Source organism: Amphiprion ocellaris, chromosome 10, assembly GCF_022539595.1.
Source record: "Amphiprion ocellaris isolate individual 3 ecotype Okinawa chromosome 10, ASM2253959v1, whole genome shotgun sequence".
NCBI classification, from domain to species: domain Eukaryota; kingdom Metazoa; phylum Chordata; class Actinopteri; family Pomacentridae; genus Amphiprion; species Amphiprion ocellaris.
The window spans coordinates 6,166,648-6,183,944 of NC_072775.1; the positions used below are offsets into that span (position 1 = coordinate 6,166,648).

General features: G+C 39.8%; 3 long non-coding RNA genes across 3 annotated transcripts; all 3 read left to right on the top strand.

Annotated features, from left to right (window-relative positions):
* Positions 1 to 153: 153 nt before the first annotated feature.
* LOC118471508 (uncharacterized) lies at positions 154 to 3,286 on the top strand. The gene is made up of 5 exons (XR_008603065.1): positions 154 to 225; positions 592 to 1,195; positions 1,276 to 1,357; positions 1,535 to 1,605; positions 2,143 to 3,286. It is a non-coding gene; the product is annotated as an uncharacterized LOC118471508 (long non-coding RNA).
* An 85-nt stretch (positions 3,287 to 3,371) lies between these two features.
* On the top strand, positions 3,372 to 5,194 carry LOC129349755 (uncharacterized). The gene is made up of 4 exons (XR_008602867.1): positions 3,372 to 3,452; positions 3,655 to 3,723; positions 4,090 to 4,687; positions 5,170 to 5,194. It is a non-coding gene; the product is annotated as an uncharacterized LOC129349755 (long non-coding RNA).
* Positions 5,195 to 6,053: 859 nt separating this feature from the next.
* Positions 6,054 to 13,629, top strand: LOC118471507 (uncharacterized). Its single transcript, XR_004848833.2, has 6 exons — positions 6,054 to 7,215; positions 7,298 to 7,381; positions 7,773 to 7,909; positions 7,994 to 8,708; positions 8,789 to 13,320; positions 13,397 to 13,629. It is a non-coding gene; the product is annotated as an uncharacterized LOC118471507 (long non-coding RNA).
* The last annotated feature ends 3,668 nt before the right edge of the window (positions 13,630 to 17,297 follow it).

Below are 17,297 nucleotides of genomic sequence, written 5' to 3' on the forward strand. Positions count from 1 at the left end.
GTGGTGACCAAGCCTTGGTCAGGTGTGTTGATTCAACATCTGGCATGTTCTCTTGCATGTGTTGCTTCAGTGTGCTTTGCAGAAACTCAAACTCTTAATGCTTGAAATGTGTTGAACTCGTTTAGAGTTTAAAATGAAGTCTCTTTCTAATCTCAGAGGTGCAGCTGTTAACCTGAAGTTGGAAGACGTGCACATCGATGGAACCACTAAAACTTCTTTCAACAGGTCAGTAATTTGACTTTACACAAAAGGCCAGAGTTATTTGAAACTTGGTTTACAAAGTAACATGAATTCTAAGTTGTGAGCTTAGATGTAAGACTATAGAACGCAAAATGGATGGAACCCATTTTTAACTGGTTGACTTGCAGACTTGAGAAACAAAAGCAGGTACATACTACATGTAAGGTTGTTTATTTCAGATTGAAGACTTTTGTAGGGAAATGGTGACAAGTGCCATGAAAACTGTCCATAAATGGAGTGAATGTATCCAGCTTAAGTGTGTTTGGTCAAATGTTTGCATCAGCAAAGCAACAGTTGTGCTTGTGTTTTTCCACCACACTGATTTTTAAATTATTTTTTTCCCCTCACCAGGTTGATCTACAAACTGTGAGTGCTTTTTTGTTATGGCAACTGTCCCATCTGTCCTTTATTTTCCATTTCCTCTTTCCATCTCTTGAAATTGGTCTCCACATGTAGGATTGTAACGGTACACAAAGCTTCATAGAATACCAGTTTTGAGGTTTGATTCAAAGTCCTTCAATACCAGCTCAGAATTGACCATTAAACCAGCAGCTGAAGAATTCCAGGTTTTCTGACCAACTGTACCGTTCCATCCTGCTGTGGTCAGTGTGCAAATTCATAGGAACTGTAGTGTAGCTGTGGGCATCTTTACATACAGACTGTGCAGTGTGGTCAAGCTGCCTTGTTGTGGCTCAGCAGTTGCAACGAGGCAGCTTCACCTGACAATTGAACTCTCTCATACTGAGCTGTCATCTCCTGCATGTCCAGCACCTCTTTATATCTGCACCTGTCTGTCAAGCATGATCACTACATATGCCACGCCTCTGTGGCTGCACTACCTGTGGTATTCCTTGTTCTTCCCTCATTCACCAAGCTGATGCCAGAAGAAGACGGAGCTGCAGCAGGAACTTCCAGAGACGCTGACTGGAAATGGAGTCTTCAGAGTCTATGAAAGGTCTGTGAGAACCAACATGTTTGTAGCAGGAATGTTTTGGGTTCCGAATGCATTTATTTAAAGCATGTGTGTGTTTGCAGTTCTCAGATGCGCAGCAATCACCAGACCACTGCACATGGATTGAGATGCCATCTGACTGAGGAGCTGAAAATCAGACGACAGGTCAGTAAGTCTGCAAGTTCATTGAAGTTACTCACATGAATGAGGTGTGGTGAACAAGCCTTGGTCAGGTGTGTTGCATGTGTTGCTTCAGTGTGCTTTGCAGAAACTCAAACTCTTTATGCTTGAAATGTGTTGAACTAGTTTAGAGTTTAAAATGAAGTCTCTTTCTAATCTCAGAGGTGCAGCTGTTAACCTGAAGTTGGAGGACGTGCACGTCGATGGAACCAACCAAACTTTCTTTTCAACAGGTCAGTAATTTGACTTGGATTTTACACTAAACAGTTGGTTGAACCTTGGTTTGCTGTGCAATCTGACAATGAAGCGTGAATTCAATGCTGTGTTAAGCTTAGATTTAAGAGCATAGAAACCAAAATGGAGTGAACCCATTTTTAACTGGTTGACTTCCAAATTTGAGAAACAAAAGCAGGTACAAACTGCATGTAAGGTTGTTCATTTCAGTTGGATGTAATTTCAATGTCTAACTGGTGACAGATGGAAGACTTTTGTAGTGAAATGGTGAAGATTGCCATTTAAAACTCTATCAATTGACAGTTTATCCAGTTTTATTTGTTTTTGGTCAGAAATACAGCAGCAAGCCAACATTTGTGCTGCATTTCAGTGTTTTTACACTGAGGGCAGCAGAATATTGCATCCAGCTTGTCCACATGGACATGTGTGGGTTATTTTCTTTTAACCTGGATTTTCCCTCCAATTTAAAACGTCTAAGCCTTTCACCTGTTTCAACCACATCACCATATTGATTCTTTTTTTCCTTTCTCCCCCAGGTAGATCTACGAATCGTGAGAGCTGTATTTTTTTTGTTTATGGCCACTGTGCCATCTATCCTCTATTTTCCATTTCCTCTTTCCATCTTAAAGTTGGCCTTCATGTAGGACTGTAACGGTACACAAAGCTTCATAGAATACCTCAGTTTTGAGGTTTGATTCAAAGTCCTTTAGTACAGCTCAGAATTGACCATTAAACTATCAGCTGAAGAGTTCCAGGTTTTCTGACCATGTGTACCGTTCCATCCTGATGTGGTCAGCGTGCTGTTGTAACTTTTTGTTTCCAGGTTGATCATCCTTCTGTTCGTCTCCCCGTAGTTTAGCCTTTAGTGCGTCGTTTAGATGATCCCTCAACAGTAAGTCTCACTTTCCATACTTATTTTGCTGGTTTGTCTCTCCTCGGCCGCCGTGCCGACCTGTCCTGTCTTTCCAACATGGCCGCCGTGCCGTGTTTTTCGCATCCTGGCCGCCGTGCCGCTTCTTCAGCCTGTCTCTATCCATTTCTCACCATGCGTCGTCCAGCATGGCCGTCGATCCGTAGTTTGAAACCATGCTGGAGAAGACATTTTCTCTGGATCTATGGATAGTAGGTGGTAAGTTTCTTTAAATGTTGGTTCTGGTGTTGGGCTCAGTCTTGATCTCTCATTCTCTCTCTTAGTATGTCTATAATGGCCGGTTTGCTAAACTTACTGTGTAATAGAGCTGTGAAGATTATTGCGTTCGTTTAGCAGTATATTCTCGTGTTGTACAAATGCCTTCATGTGTCTGCTGTATCGGTCTGTATTTAAAGATGGTCATCGCCTCCGACAGCCAAATTCATAGACTGTAGTGTAGCTGTGGGCATCTTTACATACAGACTGTGCAGTGTGGTCAAGCTGCCTTGTTGTGGCTCAGCAGTTGCAACGAGGCAGCTTCACCTGACAAGTGATCTCTGTCATACTGAACTGTCATCTCCTGCATGTCCAGCACCTCTTTATATCTGTACCTGTCTGTCAAGCATGATCACTCCATCTGCCACGCCTCTGTGGCTGCACTACCTGTGGTATTCCTTGTTCTTCCCTCATTCACCAAGCTGATGCCAGAAGATGGAGCTGCAGCAGGAACTTCCAGAGACGATGACTGGAAATGGCGTCTTCAGAGTCTATGAAAGGTCTGTGAGAATCAACATGTTTGTAGCAGGAATGTTTTGGGTTCCGAATGCATTTATTTAAAGCGTGTGTGTTTGCAGTTCTCAGATGCGCAGTAATCACCAGACCACTGCACATGGATTGAGATGCCATCTGACTGAGGAGCTGAAAATCAGACGACAGGTCAGTAAGTCTGCAAGTTCATTGAAGTTACTCACATGAATGAGGTGTGGTGACCAAGCCTTGGTCAGGTGTGTTGATTCAACATCTGGCATGTTCTCTTGCATGTGTTGCTTCAGTGTGCTTTGCAGAAACTCAAACTCTTAATGCTTGAAATGTGTTGAACTAGTTTAGAGTTTAAAATGAAGTCTCTTTCTAATCTCAGAGGTGCAGCTGTTAACCTGAAGTTGGAAGACGTGCACATCGATGGAACCACTAAAACTTCTTTCAACAGGTCAGTAATTTGACTTTACACAAAAGGCCAGAGTTATTTGAAACTTGGTTTACAAAGTAACATGAATTCTAAGTATTGAGCTTTGATGTAAGACTATAGAACGCAAAATGGATGGAACCCATTTTTAACTGGTTGACTTGCAGACTTGAGAAACAAAAGCAGGTACATACTACATGTAAGGTTGTTTATTTCAGATTGAAGACTTTTGTAGGGAAATGGTGACAAGTGCCATGAAAACTGTCCATAAATGGAGTGAATGTATCCAGCTTAAGTGTGTTTGGTCAAATGTTTGCATCAGCAAAGCAACAGTTGTGCTTGTGTTTTTCCACCACACTGATTTTTAAATTATTTTTTTCCCCTCACCAGGTTGATCTACAAACTGTGAGTGCTTTTTTGTTATGGCAACTGTCCCATCTGTCCTTTATTTTCCATTTCCTCTTTCCATCTCTTGAAATTGGTCTCCACATGTAGGATTATAACGGTACACAAAGCTTCATAGAATACCAGTTTTGAGGTTTGATTCAAAGTCCTTCAATACCAGCTCAGAATTGACCATTAAACCAGCAGCTGAAGAATTCCAGGTTTTCTGACCAACTGTACCGTTCCATCCTGCTGTGGTCAGTGTGCAAATTCATAGGAACTGTAGTGTAGCTGTGGGCATCTTTACATACAGACTGTGCAGTGTGGTCAAGCTGCCTTGTGGCTCAGCAGTTGCAACGAGGCAGCTTCACCTGACAATTGAACTCTCTCATACTGAGCTGTCATCTCCTGCATGTCCAGCACCTCTTTATATCTGCACCTGTCTGTCAAGCATGATCACTACATCTGCCACGCCTCTGTGGCTGCACTACCTGTGGTATTCCTTGTTCTTCCCTCATTCACCAAGCTGATGCCAGAAGATGGAGCTGCAGCAGGAACTTCCAGAGACGATGACTGGAAATGGAGTCTTCAGAGTCTATGAAAGGTCTGTGAGAATCAACATGTTTGTAGCAGGAATGTTTTGGGTTCCGAATGCATTTATTTAAAGCATGTGTGTGTTTGCAGTTCTCAGATGCGCAACAATCACCAGACCACTGCACATGGATTGAGATGCCATCTGACTGAGGAGCTGAAAATCAGACGACAGGTCAGTAAGTCTGCAAGTTCATTGAAGTTACTCACATGAATGAGGTGTGGTGAACAAGCCTTGGTCAGGTGTGTTGATTCAACATCTGGCATGTTCTCTTGCATGTGTTGCTTCAGTGTGCTTTGCAGAAACTCAAACTTTTAATGCTTGAAAAGTGTTGAACTAGTTTGGAGTTTAAAATGAAGTCTCTTTCTAATCTCAGAGACGATGACTGGAAATGGAGTCTTCAGAGTCTATGAAAGGTCTGTGAGAACCAACATGTTTGTAGCAGGAATGTTTTGGGTTCCGAATGCATTTATTTAAAGCGTGTGTGTTTGCAGTTCTCAGATGCGCAGCAATCACCAGACCACTGCACATGGATGGAGATGCCATCTGACTGAGGAGCTGAAAATCAGACGACAGGTCAGTAAGTCTGCAAGTTCATTGAAGTTACTCACATGAATGAGGTGTGGTGACCAAGCCTTGGTCAGGTGTGTTGCATGTGTTGCTTCAGTGTGCTTTGCAGAAACTCAAACTCTTTATGCTTGAAATGTGTTGAACTAGTTTAGAGTTTAAAATGAAGTCTCTTTCTAATCTCAGAGGTGCAGCTGTTAACCTGAAGTTGGAAGACGTGCACGTCGATGGAACCAACCAAACTTTCTTTTCAACAGGTCAGTAATTTGACTTGGATTTTACACTAAACAGTTGGTTGAACCTTGGTTTGCTGTGCAATCTGACAATGAAGCATAAATTCAATGCTGTGTTAAGCTTAGATTTAAGAGCATAGAAACCAAAATGGAGTGAACCCATTTTTAACTGGTTGACTTGCAAATTTGAGAAACAAAAGCAGGTACAAACTGCATGTAAGGTTGTTCATTTCAGTTGGATGTAATTTCAATGTCTAACTGGTGACAGATGGAAGACTTTTGTAGTGAAATGGTGAAGAGTGCCATTTAAAACTCTATCAATTGACAGTTTATCCAGTTTTATTGGTTTTTGGTGAGAAATACAGCAGCAAGCCAACATTTGTGCTGCATTTCAGTGTTTTTACACTGAGGGCAGCAGAATATTGCATCCAGCTTGTCCACATGGACATGTGTGGGTTATTTTCTTTTAACCTGGATTTTCCCTCCAATTTAAAACGTCTAAGCCTTTCACCTGTTTCAACCACATCACCATATTGATTCTTTTTTTTCCTTTCTCCCCCAGGTAGATCTACGAATCGTGAGAGCTGTATTTTTGTTGTTTATGGCCACTGTGCCATCTATCCTCTATTTTCCATTTCCTCTTTCCATCTTAAAGTTGGCCTTCATGTAGGACTGTAACGGTACACAAAGCTTCATAGAATACCTCAGTTTTGAGGTTTGATTCAAAGTCCTTTAGTACAGCTCAGAATTGACCATTAAACTATCAGCTGAAGAGTTCCAGGTTTTCTGACCATGTGTACCGTTCCATCCTGATGTGGTCAGCGTGCTGTTGTAACTTTTTGTTTCCAGGTTGATCATCCTTCTGTTCGTCTCCCCGTAGTTTAGCCTTTAGTGCGTCGTTTAGATGATCCCTCAACAGTAAGTCTCACTTTCCATACTTATTTTGCTGGTTTGTCTCTCCTCGGCCGCCGTGCCGACCTGTCCTGTCTTTCCAACATGGCCGCCGTGCCGTGTTTTTCGCATCCTGGCCGCCGTGCCGCTTCTTCAGCCTGTCTCTATCCATTTCTCACCATGCGTCGTCCAGCATGGCCGTCGATCCGTAGTTTGAAACCATGCTGGAGAAGACATTTTCTCTGGATCTATGGATAGTAGGTGGTAAGTTTCTTTAAATGTTGGTTCTGGTGTTGGGCTCAGTCTTGATCTCTCATTCTCTCTCTTAGTATGTCTATAATGGCCGGTTTGCTAAACTTACTGTGTAATAGAGCTGTGAAGAGTATTGCGTTCGTTTAGCAGTATATTCTCGTGTTGTACAAATGCCTTCATGTGTCTGCTGTATCGGTCTGTATTTAAAGATGGTCATCGCCTCCAACAGCCAAATTCATAGACTGTAGTGTAGCTGTGGGCATCTTTACATACAGACTGTGCAGTGTGGTCAAGCTGCCTTGTTGTGGCTCAGCAGTTGCAACGAGGCAGCTTCACCTGACAAGTGATCTCTGTCATACTGAACTGTCATCTCCTGCATGGCCAGCACCTCTTTATATCTGTACCTGTCTGTCAAGCATGATCACTATATCTGCCACGCCTGTGGCTACCACACCCTCCTCTCCCAAAGCAGGTGGATCAGCTGTTCAAACTGATGCTACAACAGGACGGAGCTGCGGCAGGAGCATCTGCTTCATTTTCTGCTTCATAGCTGAACTTCCAGAGATGATGGCTGGAAACAGTCTTCAGAGTCTAAAGGTCCATGAGAATCAACATGTTTATAGCAGGAATGTTTTTGGTTATATAGTGTTCATTAACACCATTTTTCTGTCTCCTGTAGGCCTCGGCTGCACAAACGGAAGACAACTGTAGCATTTGTGGATGAAGTTACTACTGTCAAACTGCATGATGAATCTAAAATCAGGTCTGCCTTTGTCTGTAGTTGCTGCCATGCCCCTCCAATTTCTATCTGTAGCGATGGCAATTTACCTGATCAGGCCATGATTCATTCATCTGAAAGTGATCCATTTCAAACGTCAGGTCATATCAGGAAAATTGGCTAATTTTCGTCTTTGACATAAATAAAAGCTGGTGCCCAAACAAAATGAGGTTTATAATAATATTGCTGCCTATTATCTTAAATGCAGCAATGCAAATCAATAGATGAGACAAATTGATTGGTACCACAAATCTAAAGAATAAAATCCAAAGCTCAAGATTCCAAAATGTCCTACAATCGGAGTAAATTCAATATACAATGGCAGAAGCCAATGTCTTGTCAAGCCGAACACCCTTTTGTCCTTTGTATAAACCAGGTGGATCAGCTGTTCCCTCATTCACAAATCTGATGCAGGACAGGATGGAGCTTCCTCTGGAATATTGGCTTTATTTCCTGCATAAAAGCTGGATTTCCAGAGACGCCAGTTGGAAATGGAACCCTAAGAGTTTGAAGGTCAGTGACTAATCAACATGTTTGCAGCAAAAATTATTCAGGTTTTCAGAAGTTGTATTGAAAGCATTTTTCTACCTACTGTAGGCCTCGGACACACAACACCAGACCAAACATGGAATTAGATGCCATCTGACTGCATGAGGAGCCTAAAATCAGACCACAGGTCAGTAAAACTAACTGTAAGTTTATTGAATGTTTGTGAAGTTGACCATGTGAGCGTCGGCGTGACCAAGGCCTGGTGACCCTGACGCCTCTTCAGCCTGTCCATTCAACGCCATGCACCATCCGTCATGGCAGCCAAGCTGTAGTTTGGAGCCAAGAAGACATTTTATTTGGATCTATGGGAAGTAAGTGTCATCTCTTCCAAATGTTTGTTCTGGTGGACCATTGGTTCAGTTTCATCTTCACCGACATGATAAACAAATGTTGGTTTCCAAACAAAATGAGCAATAACTAACAGTAGTAATTTATCTACCTATTGTCTTAAACACAACAATACAAATAAATAGATGAGACGGATCCATTGGTAATGCCAAACAAAATCAATTTATGATCAAAATTTGAAAATGTGTCCTACAATAAAATACATTCTGAATAGTTTGAATTAAATACAGTGGCAGAAGCCAGTGTCTTGTCCAGCAGAACACCTTTTTTTGGATGGTATGAAGCAGGTGGATCAGCTGTTCCATAGTTCACCAAACTTCTGCCAGGATGGAGCTGTGGCAGGAATGTCTGCTTCCCTTTCTGCTGAACTTGTAGAGGCGCCGACTGGAAACAAAGTCTTCAGAGTTTGTTGAAGGTCCGTGAGAAGCAACACGTTTGTAGCAGGAATGTTTAGGATTTTGCAACCTCAGTTTAACAGCGTTCTGTCTCCTATAGGCCTCAGACGCACCAGCGGAAGACAACTGTGACCACCCAGTCAATTCAGGTGAAGCAACTTCTGCAGCTGGCAAGTATGATTTTTAAGTTCACTTTTTGTTTGGCTGCTGGGTCTCTGTCTTCTGTCTATACCTCTGTCTCATCTCTCATTGAGGAGTCATCTATCTGTCCTGATCTAGTTACCTCAGCATGCATCCAGAGCCTTTATCACACATGGGAAATGTTGCATTTCTGCTTCATTGGGCTTTTCAAGTGGTCGCCTTTAATGTTTATACAGAGGCACAACATATGTTTAGTAAAGGGCCACTGTTTTTTAGTTACTCACACAAGATTAGATCATAGATTAAGTTTCAGAATTTACTAAACAATCTGAATTTCCACATGAAGCAGACACTTTCTGATGCTGTCAGATTAACATGAAGTAGTGCATGTATGAAAAGAGCTTCTGTCTGTCATCAGATTGGAACAATATTAATGCAATAACTTCTCATGCATTTTTTTCCTCCAGGTGGTGCTCTAAACAGTGCTGGTTGTCTTTAGTTGTATGTTTTCAGGACCTTTAGAATATTTAGTTTTGCAAAATTACAGGACAGTGAGCAATATATAACATAGTATTTATTTTTTTTAATATAAATATAATATAGAAATATCTAAAAATATCTTTAAATTATAATATTTTGAATAATTTACCAATATTTTTACAAATAGCAATTTGCTCTTCTAGTGGTTTGCTAAGTTTATTTACTGAATTTAAAATATAACTTTATCATGATATAAAAAATTCATTTTAACACTTGTGTAATTAATGCTAGTTTGATGTTTATAATTTAAGGTTTTAGTACTTATTGTATTTTTTTAGCAATGATCACTTTGTCCAATTGTTTTACTACTGCATTTTTTATTTTACCAGTCTTATTTTGTCTTATTCAGTGGTGTTGGTGTGAATTGGTTACTAAATCTGTTTTGTCAGTTGCTTGTAAAGCAGTTTGAACTTTGTTTTATTTAAAAAGTGCTGTATGAAGTTTTATGATTTCAGGTTTAATCAAAGTTCATTTCAATGTTATAATCAGCTGTATTTACTCTTAGTGCTCCAGAGCCCCTATTTGTTTAAATGATGTAAATTTCTAGAATATTGCTGTTCAATCATGTGTTACTGATACCACACATTTAAAATGGATGTTGAATGAAAGTGCTTTGTGCTTTGCAGTGTAAAAAATTCATATTAATCTAATTTTTCAATTTTAAATATTAATATTCTACAATATTCGTTTTTGGATCTTAAGCTTTAACATTTAATTTAGTCAAATTTCTATCAATCTGTATTTGTATCTCCATATAGGCTTGAAATAGATGATTTGCCAAAAGAAAAGATGAAGTTATTAGACTGTCAGTGAGTCCAGATGAGTTGCTGTTAACATTGCCACCTTAATTTAATAATTGTACTTCGTCACAGGTTAAATTCTGGCTGCTGTCGCTCTGCCAGGTTTATTCCAACAGCAGACTCAAGTCAGAGTTTAGGTTTTGCATCCTTTAGGATTTTTATTTGGGAGGCCTCCCAGCAGGGGATTTTAACCAAACCCCTGCAAAGCGTAACTTCATTAGTCGGTGACAAACTTCACCGACAGTTCATGTATGTTTTTATACGTATGTAGGATGGTTTGGGGGTTGGTTGAGTTGTTGGAGGGGCTAAACACGGCAGAGTGACAACTTAAAGCTCAGTGACTGTTAAGAAGCTCCTAGACACCCAACTTGGGTTTATTTTCTGTTTTATGGTGACGAGGACAACAGCAGCTACAACTGGAAACCTCACTGACATAATGAGTAACTTTGTCCTATTTTTAATTCTCATTACATTGAACTGAGTTACAGAGATGATCACTAGGTTAATGGGTGTCTCAGTAGAAATACAGGACACAAAGCACTTGCATTTCATTTGGTGACAATTTTAATTGGCTCAGTAATGTAGGTTTTTTATCTGCGCTGTTTTAAATGTTTTATGTGCAGCACTTGTATCAATGCTGGCCGTCTGTTTGATTTTTGTTTAGTTTAAGCAGCTGCTGTGTTTGACTTGTCATTTCTAACATGTGGAAAACATTGTGCTCGTACTTGGACAATTGTAGCGTCAGAATGTAAGCGCTTTGTGGACAAAACTGTGCCTGAATGACTGAAATACTGTAACTTATGTTATTGCATTGCAAATTTTGAACTAACTGGGGATGGTGGGGGGGGAAAGTCATGCGCATGTTGACAGCTGTGTCTGTCAGGAATTTTATAAATTACTTCATTTGTGGTATTTTGTTGACTGAGTTTCACAGTATTAGAGTATTGTCTAGCTTGATTTGTAACTTGAAATTCACCAGGGGTTTTATTCCTTATCAAGATGCAGTATTTGATGTTTGGTTTGTAAAATGTCACTCAGTGTTTTCTCGGTCTAAAGATACTCAGTTTACTGTAGCAGTTGTGGGGAGGAAAAACAATATATTCACATCTAGGAAGCCAATCACAAAATTTTCCTTATTTTCTCCAAAAAGTCAAACAATGATTTGCTAAAATAGTTGACAATCGATCATCACTATAAAGTCAACATTAAACAGGCTTAATTTATTTGCTACTACATTTCTGGCTTCTAAATTTGACTAATTGCTGAATAAGTTGCTACATGTGAAAAGTTAAACTGAAGGAGTCAATCTGACAAATTCATCTTGATTCTAAAATATGATGACCAAATCTGAGCTAAAAATCAAGATTTATTTATAAATATCCTACGTCTGACTTTAAATTAGAATTTTTCAAATAGAGTTCAGTTTAAAGGTTCATTCTAGAGCAGCAACTAATTAAAGAGATTTTTCAATTAAGCAATTAGCTGCTTCGTCAACTTATTTTTAAATAGATCATTGCATTCTAAAACACAACTTTTAATCCCACTTTCCAGTGTTCACATCTTCAATAATCATTTCTAGATAGTGTAAACGGCATAAAATTATGCAAAGACCAAGCATGTCAGAATCTCATCCAAATTAACTTGACATCCTGGAGCCCATTTATTTCTTTGTAAATAAATGTGGCTTCACAAACTGGTTTTGTTGGGCGAAGTCGTCTCCGCACTGCAGAGAACGAGGTCAGAGTCGACTCGTATCATAAGATGGCAAGGCTTTTCTCCTTCCCCTTCTCCTCTGTATGCAATGACAGCTGAGCTCAAAGAAACCCAAAGAGAAAATGATAACCCCACGGTTGGGCAGTTTTCAAAATCAGACAAGGATCCATCTGGTTTTGAGAAACCGCACATCGTGTAAATGAGACTTGAAACATCGGATTCTGATATGTTTTGGAGAGGATTGCGAGGAAACACATGATAGACTTTGTTGTATAGGAGCAATATTAGACAAAGTTGATATAATTCTGCACTTCTCTGTGCAATAGAAACTATAACTGATTCTGTTGTGACTAAGGAATGACAAATTCAGAGTTTTCAGTTGAACTGTAGGCTGTGCTAACAGAGAAGAGGCAATAATAGACTGAGAAATACAAACTAGATCAATAAAATGATGCAAGGATCAAATTGTACAGCAGAGCAAATTGTTGGAAGATGTGTTCAGCATCGTGAAATATTTTTCTAAAATTGGTGTGCAGAGTAGAACGACAATGCAGACTTTGTAGTGTTTTAAAATTGTAGTTTATCTATAGAATGTGGAGACAAAACAACCCCAAAAATAGACATGACAAAAATAAGGAGGTACAAAACAAACTCAATGGTTAAATAACTTGGTATGGAGAGCCACAATGTTAGTGTTTCTGTTTGTGTCCCTCCCCCCTTATTGGTAACACATTTCAAAAGTGTTGATACATTTTCTTGAATTTTTCTGATTTGTGATTCTGTCATATTGCACAAAAGAGATTTGAGTTCTCTCCATGTCTGACCATTGTTGTGCTGTTTCCATTCAGGTGCTCTGTATTTGTCAAAGCAAATCATGTTGTTGTGTTTTGCATTTGTGGTTGTGTTTTTGTTCTTCAATTCTGTCTGCGCAAAGAACTTGTGACTCTACAAACCATATAATCAGCACCGCTGGCCATCAGGCCATGGGACTCTTGGACTGTAGAGCTTGGATGTGATTAAATCACATGAGACTTGAACTGATGGACAAATAACAAGCTCTACACCTTGCAGGACGCCTGCACTGGACTTTTACGGATTGTTGCGTCTTTGGCCATTGTTGGACAAACATGGACATTCTGGCCAACTTTTGGATCTCCTGTGAACTTACTGTGTTGCGTTCTAACGAAATGGGATTTTGCTTTAGCTGCGGATGACTAAGTTTAGTTTCCTAAAAGTGGGATAAAGACACTCCCACTCCTGATGCCGGATGAGAAGAACCATGTCTGTGGTTGAAGAGCTGCAGGATGGAGATGACGTGTCATCGTTGGAGAACTGGACCTGAGGTCTGCTGAGGACGATGGTGGCTGCAGAGGACGGAGGACGCTGCTGCTCAGAAGATGCTGAGGAGGAGGACGGCCAGATGACGACGCATCAACGGGTATGTTTCTTTCACACCATATGATCAATTTGTTTAATTTCCGCTTGTCTTATATTGTTTTTTCTGTTTGCTTTAGATGTCCAACATTGAGGAAAGAAGACCTAACTGATCTGACGGAGCACATTCCCTAGATCTTCAGTTCTCTGATCACTTGATTCCACACAAGTCGGATTACCTTTACCCTTAGGGTAAAGCCCAAACAGTGACTGGTTTCAGTTAGTCCCTGACTCCTAAGACTGAACATTATGAACTCAAATCAGATGATGTTATGGATGCTCCTGAAAATGTGCTTAGATGTATGTTTGTGAATTTCACATTAATTAAAATGATTGCTAATTTAAGTCAATTTTTTCATCTGCTTCATTTTCATTATCTAGGTGTAAGGAACCTGTTCCATATTTCAGAAAAGAACTTGTTTAAAGGTTCATTCTAGAGCAGCAACTAATTTCACAGATTTTTCAATTAAGCAATTAGCTGCTTCGTCAACTTACTTTTTAAATAGATCATTGCATTCTAAAACACAACTTTTAATCCCACTTTCCAGTGTTCACATCTTCAATAATCATTTCTAGATAGTGTAAACGGCATAAAATTATGCAAAGACCAAGCATGTCAGAATCTCATCCAAATTAACTTGACATCCTGGAGCCCATTTATTTCTTTGTAAATAAATGTGGCTTCACAAACTGGTTTTGTTGGGCGAAGTCGTCTCCGCACTGCAGAGAACGAGGTCAGAGTCGACTCGTATCATAAGATGGCAAGGCTTTTCTCCTTCCCCTTCTCCTCTGTATGCAATGACAGCTGAGCTCGAAGAAACCCAAAGAGAAAATGATAACCCCACGGTTGGGCAGTTTTCAAAATCAGACAAGGATCCATCTGGTTTTGAGAAACTGCACATCGTGTAAATGAGACTTGAAACATCGGATTCTGATATGTTTTGGAGAGGATTGCGAGGAAACACATGATAGACTTTGTTGTATAGGAGCAATATTAGACAAAGTTGATATAATTCTGCACTTCTCTGTGCAATAGAAACTATAACTGATTCTGTTGTGACTAAGGAATGACAAATTCAGAGTTTTCAGTTGAGCTGCAGGCTGTGCTAACAGAAGAGGCAATAATAGACTGAGAAATACAAACTAGATCAATAAAATGATGCAAGGATCAAATTGTACAGCAGAGCAAATTGTTGGAAGATGTGTTCAGCATCGTGAAATATTTTTCTAAAATTGGTGTGCAGAGTAGAACAACAATGCAGACTTTGTAGTGTTTTAAAATTGTAGTTTATCTATAGAATGTGGAGACAAAACAACCCCAAAAATAGACATGACAAAAATAAGGAGGTACAAAACAAACTCAATGGTTAAATAACTTGGTATGGAGAGCCACAATGTTAGTGTTTCTGTTTGTGTCCCTCCCCCCTTATTGGTAACACATTTCAAAAGTGTTGATACATTTTCTTGAATATTTCTGATTTGTGATTCTGTCATATTGCACAAAAGAGATTTGAGTTCTCTCCATGTCTGACCATTGTTGTGCTGTTTCCATTCAGGTGCTCTCTATTTGTCAAAGCAAATCATGTTGTTGTGTTTTGCATTTGTGGTTGTGTTTTTGTTCTTCAATTCTGTCTGCGCAAAGAACTTGTGACTCTACAAACCATATAATCAGCACCGCTGGCCATCAGGCCATGGGACTCTTGGACTGTAGAGCTTGGATGTGATTAAATCACATGAGACTTGAACTGATGGACAAATAACAAGCTCTACACCTTGCAGGACGCCTGCACCGGACTTTTACGGATTGTTGCGTCTTTGGCCATTGTTGGACAAACATGGACATTCTGGCCAACTTTTGGATCTCCTGTGAACTTACTGTGTTGCGTTCTAACGAAATGGGATTTTGATTTTGCTGTGGATGACTAAGTTTAGTTTCCTAAAAATGGGATTTGTGTGTTTCTGGCACATGTTAAAGTGTCAACATTGTGAGGGGTAGATTTCAGCGCATCTGTGGGAAGTGAGGACATTTTAACTTTTTGGAAAAAATTTTCAACATTTTGAGGATGTGAAGACATTGCTAAAAGTGAGGAAATTTTTCTGTATAGGAGGACCATTATGGAAAATTGTGAGGGATGAAAAAAATTCTAAAATGTATGCGATTTTGTAAATGAGGTCAGTTCTGAAACATTTTAAGAATGTGTGGCATTTTCTGTGGGACTGGTGGCATTTGTAAAACTTTTGGGAAAGCAGGACTTTTTTTTTTTTTAACACCGAGGATGTTTCTGACAATAGGTGTGGACCTTCTTTGAAAGGAGGGCTTGGGAAGTTGCCACATTTGTGGGGTGTTAGTGGGAAGTGAGGACATTTTTGAAAATCTGGCATTTTTAAAAAAAAAAAATGAGAGCACTTCTAGAAAATGGAGATTTTTTTTTTAGAAAGGGTAAGCATTTATGGATAGTGTAGAGGACATTTTTTGGAAAGTGGAGACGTTTTTGAGATGTGTCCTTCGGAAGAAGGAAAAGGAGGATATTTTTAAGTCAAATAAGACTCAATCAAAAAGGTTAACTACCCTTTAAAAGTAAGGACTATGCACACAGTCTGAATGTTGCCAACTGGCACTGTCTTCTCTCTCAGCCTTGTACTGCCAGTGCTGATGAACAAGTGGAAATCAGCTTTGCCCAGTCAGTTGCTGAAGGGGAAATGGACTGTACCTGAAGAGAGCAAGAACACAAACCTACAAGAAGCCCACAGGACACTTAACACAGATCATAAATGTTCCACTCACCTCCCAACTTAGGATCAGAACTTTGATCAGAGCAACCAATGAAAGATTCTTAAGACTCTTATGAAATGACTGGGTCAAAACTATAAATACAGCAGTTAATATTTTGTTAAATGGCTTTTGCCAATTTTCACCTAAGCTCTGTACTTTTAGCAGCTGTCGACAAACTGTCCAGGTCCTCAGACTTTCCATTGTATTTTTTGTGGCAGTGTATTAAATGGGTCCTATTTAAATTTGCTTGAAGGAGTCACCAGCTGTAGTCAATTGTCGTCACTCACAAGATGTTAAGAGGCCATGTCACTAAGAAAATTTGATTAATACAGCTTTCTATATCATCAAAACTGATCATTCAAGTTCCTATATGGATATTTTTGACCCAGAAGATCGATAACACATTTATGAAACAACCAAAATGCATGATTGTTTGTATGGAAACTTTGTTCATGACTGCATTCCTGTGGACAATAAGAAGACATTCAGATTTGTTGTACTATATTACAAAGTACCAGGTAGACTCCCTGAAGTATCAGCTTATAAGTAGAGGCTGTAGGTACATCAGCAAGGCAATAAATCAACAAGAGCTACACTCTTACTATCTTAATCTTTTTGGAGCTCAAACAGAAGCACTTCAGAAATGCAGCGTTGTGATCAGGTGGGGGATGGCCACAGTGTGAGAAGGGTCCATTAATTTTGCATGAGGGGTTATGTCTAGTAATTCATGAGCTCTGTACTAAACAAGGCTTTCATGAGGCAGTGAGGCCTCAACAACTCCCGCTGGTCTAGTGAAAGCTTCACCCACCAACCTCAACAACATGGAGCCTCATGTGGAGTTACGCTGTGTACAGTGAGTGAATGGGCTTTTCATCCTCATTATGTCAGATAAATCCATTACTGATTTGTTAAGCTTCCATGAATCCTCAACTTGTTAAAGCCGACAAGTGATTGGAAGAACGAGTGGTGGATGTTCCCTTTAATGAGCTGTGGATCTGAGATTTTACAAGGCCCCAAAAATCTCATCAAGGAAACAGATTGGATTGTAATTTGTTTTCTGTAGTTACTGTAATGCAAGTGCTATTTATTTCAGAGAATAACATGCTTTTCTGTAATCAACACATGATTTGTCTGAAGTGTTCCAGGTGTGTGGTCAACGTGACATGTGAATGTTTAAGGTGAGTTTGGAGAGCTTGCAGTTGATTAAT